Source organism: Oncorhynchus keta, chromosome 23 (assembly GCF_023373465.1).
Source record: "Oncorhynchus keta strain PuntledgeMale-10-30-2019 chromosome 23, Oket_V2, whole genome shotgun sequence".
Classification (NCBI taxonomy): Eukaryota; Metazoa; Chordata; class Actinopteri; order Salmoniformes; family Salmonidae; genus Oncorhynchus; species Oncorhynchus keta.
In genome coordinates this window covers 19,527,754-19,534,698 of record NC_068443.1, presented here as the reverse complement: position 1 = coordinate 19,534,698, position 6,945 = coordinate 19,527,754, and positions in this window count along the sequence as shown.

The following is a 6,945-nucleotide window of genomic DNA, read 5'->3' as shown; positions in this document are numbered from 1 at the left end:
CTTTGTGATGGCCACTCCAATACCTTGATTTTGTTGACCCACTGGAATTGTGATGCAGTGAATTATAAGTGAAATAATATGCCTGTAAACAATTGTTGGAAAAATGTATTGTGTCGTGCACAAAGTAGATGTCCTAACCGTCTTGCCAAAACTATAGTTTGTTAACAAGAAATGTGTGGAGTGGTTGAAAAACGAGTTTTAATGACTCCAATATCCTCTCTGAACCACCCATCCCGGATCTGGTATAATTGTCATCAGCAACGCTGAATAGCATAGCGCCACAGTCAAATAATATTATTAGAAAATATTCATATTCATGAAATCACAAGTGCAATATTGCAAAACACAGTTTAGCCTTTTGTTAATCCACCTGTCGTCTCAGATTTTGAAATTATATTTTTTATATCCAAATATCTCTGTTAGTTTAGTCCGTTATGCCCAGGAATCCACCGGAAAGAGGGGTCACGACAACGCTGACAAAAATTCCAAATTATATCCATAATGTCCACAGAAAAATGTCAAACATTTTTTATAATCAATCCTCAGGGTGTTTTTCAAATATCTATTCGATAATATATCAACCGGGACAGTTGGCTTTTCACTAGGACCGGGAGTAACAATGGCCACCTTTCTCTTTTTCGCACAACTCACTTTGAGAGCCCCCACCTATCCACTTATGCAATGTGGTCGTTCACTCTCATTCTTCAAAATAAAAGCCTGAAACTATGTCTAAAGGCTTTTGACACCTTAGGGAAGCCATAGAAAAAGGAATCTGGTTGATATCCCTTTAAATGGGCAATAGGGATGCATAACAACAGAGAGGTTTCAAAAACAGAGGCACTTCCTGATTGGATTTTCCTCAGGTTTTAGCCTGCAATATCAGTACTGTTTAACTCACAGACAAAATTTTGACAGTTTTGGAAACTTTAGAGTGTTTTCTATCCTAACCTGTCAATTATATGCCTATTCTAGCATCTGGTCCTGAGAAATAGGCCGTTTACTTTGGAAACATTATAACATACAAACATAAAAATAGTGCCCCCTAGCTTCAAGAGGATATAAGTGCATGTAAACTTCCAACTTCAACTGTACTTGAGTCATTTTCTTTTAAGGTATGTTTACTTTTACTCAAGTATGACAATTTGGTACTTTTTCCACCACTGGGCATGTGTGTGGAGTGTGTCAAGTAAAACAGCACTCTTCCTTACATAAGGCAATGCAAACTAGTAACACCAGGTGATAACTAGAGACAACTACATGTCTCAACAACCTGTTCATCGAATTGTCCATTGAACTCCTCCAGGGACACCAGGTCCTGTGGCTTTAGGTTGGCTTGGAGAGAATTCCAGCACCCCGGGGGCTGAGTAAAGAAATATACTTTTTCCATGCTCGGTTCTATTTTTCGGGACTGTTAGCATAAAACAAGATTGAGGTTTGAGTTTGTATGTGTTTTCATTTTGAGCTAGAACAGGATAAATAAAATGGCCTAATAAATTAGAATGTACCAGTGTCAGAGCCTGCATATTGCTAGTGATGTCCACCCGAGAGAAAAGTACAACGAATCGTCTCTTTTCTGGCGGCAAAGGAAAAACAAGTGTGTGCCTGTAATAAACCCCAACACGCAGCTTGAGTGTCCTGACAAGGTTCTCTACATGGGTGGTGAAGCTCAACTTGTCACCCCTTGAACTCCCAGATATGGGTACATCTTGACATGATCTATAGAATGTCCCTCCAAGGTAGTAATTACACGTTTGTCAGTGTTTAGTATTATTAAATACCATGCATTTTGTTTTAGAGGAATTCAGAACAAGCTTCAAATCATACAGATTCTGTTGAATGATGTTAAGTGATGAATGATGTTAAGCTGTTTTTGAGCTTTATCAAAGGCCAAAGTTAAACTACTGCTACTTGAATAGAGAACAGTGTCATCCGCATAAACATTTAAATCATATCAAAAGTATTTATAAGCTCTTTTTACATCAGCAGATGTCACAAAGTGCTTATACAGAAACCCAGCCTAAAACCCCAAACAGCAAGCAATGCAGATGTAGAAGCACGGTGGTTAGGAAAAACTCCCTGGAAAGGCAGCAACCTAGGAATAAACCTAGAGAGGAACCAGGCTCTGGGGGGTGGCCAGTCCTCTTCTGGCTGTGGAGAGTGTAAGAGTACATGGCCATTAAGGCTAGATTGTTCTTCAAGAAGTTCAAATCTTCGTAGATGACCAGCAGGGTAAAATAATAATACATCAGCTGTCTCCATATGTCTTCCAATACTGTTGATCTAGATAATAAACAACAGGGGACCTACAATAGGTCCTTGAGGCACACCCGAGCACAACTCTACAGTGTCCAACATACAACCACCTGCCTTAACACACTGGGTTTAATTTGACAGGCAGTTCACAAATCACTCCAGAACATGACCAGTAATCCCAATACAGTCCAATCTCTTCACCAAGACAGTATGGTCCACATGTCAAACGCCTCTATGAATACAGATATACAATGCAACTTCTTATCCAGGGCACAGTGAATACCCCACTTTGCACAGACTTCAGTTCGATGGCTAGGTTTTATTTATACTTGGTTGAGTTGTCAACTAAGATTAATTCAATGAAAAATCAACCCATAAATGTCACCCTGTCATTGGACTTAGGTTCAAAGTTATGTGAAAACAATAGGAAATCCCTTATATTTATTAGGCCCTGATCTATGGATTTGACTGGGCAGGGAGCCACTGGAGAGCTAGGCCCAGCCAATCAGAATACATTTTTCTGAACAAAAGGGCTTTATAACAAACAGATCCCTCAGGTAAAGAAGCTAGGCTGGCGTGGTTACACATGGTCTGCGGTTGTGAGGCTGGTTTGACATACTGCCAAATTCTCTAAAACAACATTGGAAGTGGCTAATGGTAGAGAAATTAACATTAAATTCTCGGGCAACAGCTCTGGTGGACATTCCTGCAGTCAACATGCCAATTGCATGCTGTCTCAAACCTCAAAACAGACATCTGTGGCATTGTGTATTAGAGTGGCCCTTTATTGTCCCAAGCATAAGGTGCACCTGTGTAATGCTCATGCTGTTTAATCAGCTCCTTGAAATACCACATCTCTCAGGTGGATTGATTATCTTGACAAAGGATAAAATGCACACTAAGAGGGATATAAACAAATTTATGCAAAACATTTGAAATAAATATGTTTTTTTGTGAGTATGGAACATTTCTGGGATCTTTTATTTCAGCTCATGAAACATTGGACCAGCACTTCATATGTTGAGTTTAGATTTTTTGTTCAGTGTAGTTTTTCACGTTGATTCAACTTCATCACAAAACATTTTTGTTGTTGAAATGACTTGGAAACAACATTGATTCAATCAGTTTTTGCCCAGTGGGTATCATTCAAAACCTTCAAACCTGATTACATCTATGTCGGCGCCATGGATTTCAACATGGCGCCGACAGAGATGGTCGCCTCGCTTCACGTTCTTAGAAAACTTTGCAGTATTTTGTTTTTTTTATGTAGTATTTCTTACACTGTTACCCCAGGAAATCTTAAGTCTTATTACATACAGCCGGGAAGAACTATTGGATATAAGAGCAACATCAACTTACCAACATTGCGACCAGGAATACCACTTTCCTGAAGCGGATCCTCTGTTTGGATCACCACCCAGGACAATGGATTGGATCCCAGTAGGCGACCCAAAACAACGGCGCTGCAGAAGGGGCAGTCAGAGCGGTCAACTGGTCAGGCTCCATAGACGGGCACATCGCTCACCGCTCCCGAGTAAACTACTCGCCAATATCCAGTCTCTTGACAACAAGGTAGACGATATTCGAGCAAGGGTTGCCTTACAGAGAGACATCTGAGATTGTAACATTCTCTGTTCCACAGAAACATGACTCACTCGGGATACGTTATCAGAGTCGGTACAGCCACCCGGTTTCTTCACGCAGTGCACCGAGAGAAACAAACATCTCTCTGGTAAGAAGAAGAAGAGGGTGTATGCCTTATGATTAACAAGTCATGGTGTGATCATAACAACATACAGGAACTCAAGTCCTTTTGTTCACCTGGCCTAGAACTCCTTACAATCAAATGCCGACTGCATTATCTACCAAGAGAATTCTCTTTGATTATAATCCCAGCCTTGTATATCGCCCCCAAGCAGACAACTTGCCGGCCCTGAAAGAACTTCATTGGACTCTATGTAAACTAAAAACCACATATCCTGAGGCTGCATTCATTGTAGCTGGGGATTTTAACAAAGCTAATCTGAAAACAAGGCTCCCTAAATTCTATCAGCATATCGAATGCCCGACCCGGGCTGGCAGCATTCTGGATCATTGCTACTCTAACTTTCGCAAGCCCTCCCTCGCCCTCCTTTCGGAAAATCTGACGATGACCCCATTTTGTTGCTCCCAGCCTAAAGACAGAAACTAAAACTGGAAACGCCCATGCTCAGGTCTGTTCAACGCTGGTCCGACCAATCTGATTCCACACCTTAAGATTGCCTCGATCACGTGGACTGGGATATGTTCCAGATAGCATCAGACAACAAAATTGATATATGTGCAGATTCGGTGAGCGAGTATATTAGCATGTGCATCGGTGATGTTGTACCCATGGTGACTATTAAAATCTTCCCCAACCAGAAACCGTGGATTGATGGCAGCATTCACGCAAAACTGAAAGCACAAACCATTCCCTCCGCAACGCAATCAAACAAGCTAAGCGTCAGTATAGAGACAAAGTAGAGTCGCAATTCAACGGTTCACAAGACGTATATGGCAGGGTCTACAGTCAATCACGGATTACAAAAAAGAAAACCAGCCCCGTCGCAGACACCGACGTCTTGGTCCCAGACAAACTAAACAACTTCTTTGCTCGCTTTGAGGACAATACTACCAAAATCTGCGGGTTCTCCTTCATTGAAGCCAATGTGAGTAAAACATGTAAACGTGTTAACCCTCGCAAGGCTGCCAGCCAGGCGGCATCCCTAGCCGCATCCTCAGAGCATGCACAGACCAGATGGCTGTTCCCACATGCATCAAGAGGGCCACCATTGTTCCTATTCCCAAGAAAGCTAAGGTAACTGAGCTAAACAACTATCGCCCTGTAGTACTCACTTCTGTCATCATGAAGTGCTTTGAGATACTAGTCAAGGATCATATCACCTCCACCCTACCTGACACCCTAGACCCACTCCAATTTGCTTATCTCCCCAATAGGTCCACAGACGACACAATCGCAATCACACTGCACACTGCCCTAAACCATCTGGACAAGAGAAATACCTATGTGAGAATGCTGTTCATCAACTACAGCTCAGCATTTAACACCATAGTACCCTCCAAACTTGTCATTAAGCTCGAGACCCTGGGTCTCGACCCTGCCCTGTGCAACTGGGTCCTGGATTTTCTGACGGGCCACCCCAAGGTGGTGAGGGTAGGAAACAACATCTCCACCCCACTGGTCCTCAACACTGGGGCCCCACAATCTCCTGTACGCCCTGTTCACACATGACTGCGTGGCCATGCACGCCTCCCACTCAATCATAAGGTTTGCGGACAACAACGGACCAACAACGACGAGGCGGCCTACAGGGAGGAGGAGACGGCCCTCAGAGTGTGGTGTCAGGAATATAACCTCACACTCAACGTCAACAAAACAAAGGAGATGATAAAAAATAGCAGAGGGAGCACCCCCCTATCCATATCGATGGGACAGTAGTGGAGAAGGTGGGAAGTTTTAAGTTCCTTGGCGTACACATCTCTGTAATGGCTTTCATCGGAAGAAGAGGAATCATCGGACCAAAATCATGAATAAACAAAACAACAAAAAGGAAAACCGAAACAGTCCTGCAAGGTGAATAACACTAAACAGAAACTACCCACAAACTAAGATGGCAACACAGGCTACCTAAGTATGATTCCCAATGATTTCGGCCGAAACATATAAATACAAAAACCTAGACATACAAACATAGAATTTCCACCCAAATCACACCCTGACCAAACTAAAATAGAAACATACAAAGCAATCTACATTCAGGGCGTGACAATCACGGACAAACTGAAATGGCCACCAACACAGACAGCATGGTGTAGAAGGTGCAACAGCACCTCTTCAACCTCAGGAGGCTGAAAAAATGTGGCTTGTCACGAAGACACTCACAAACTTTTAAAGATGCACAATCGAGAGCATCCTGTCAGGCTGTATCACCGCCTGGTACGGCAACTGCTCCGCCCACAACCATAAGGCTCTCCAGAGGGTAGTGAGGTCTGCACAACGCATCACCGGGCGCAAACTACCTGCTCTCCATTTACACCTACAGCACCCGATGTCACAGGAAGGCCAAAAAGATCATCAGGGACAACAGCAACCACAGCATCTGCCTGTTCCCCCCACTATCATTCAGAAGGCGAGGTCAGTACAGGTGCATCAAAGCTGGGACCGAGAGACTAAAAAACAGCTTCTATCTCAAGGCCATCAGACTGTTAAACAGCCATCACTAGCATTGAATGGCTGCTGCCAACATACTGACTCAACTCTAGCCACTTTAATAATGGAAATTGTATGAAAAAAAATGTATCACTAGTCACTTTAACAATGCCACTTTATATAATATTTACATACCCTACATTACTCATCTCATATGTATATACTGTACTCTATACCATCTACTGCATCTTGCCTATGCCGCACGGCCCTCGCTCATCGATATATTTATATGTACATATTCTTATTCATTCCTTTACACTTGTGTGTATAAGGTAGTTGTTGTGAAATTGTTAGATTACTTGTTAGATATTACTGCACGGTCGGAACGAGAGGCACAAGCATTTCGCTACACTAGCATTAACATCTGCTAACCATGTGTATGTGACCTATACCATTTGATTCGATTTGATTTGAAATACCACTCAAAATATTGTTTTCCT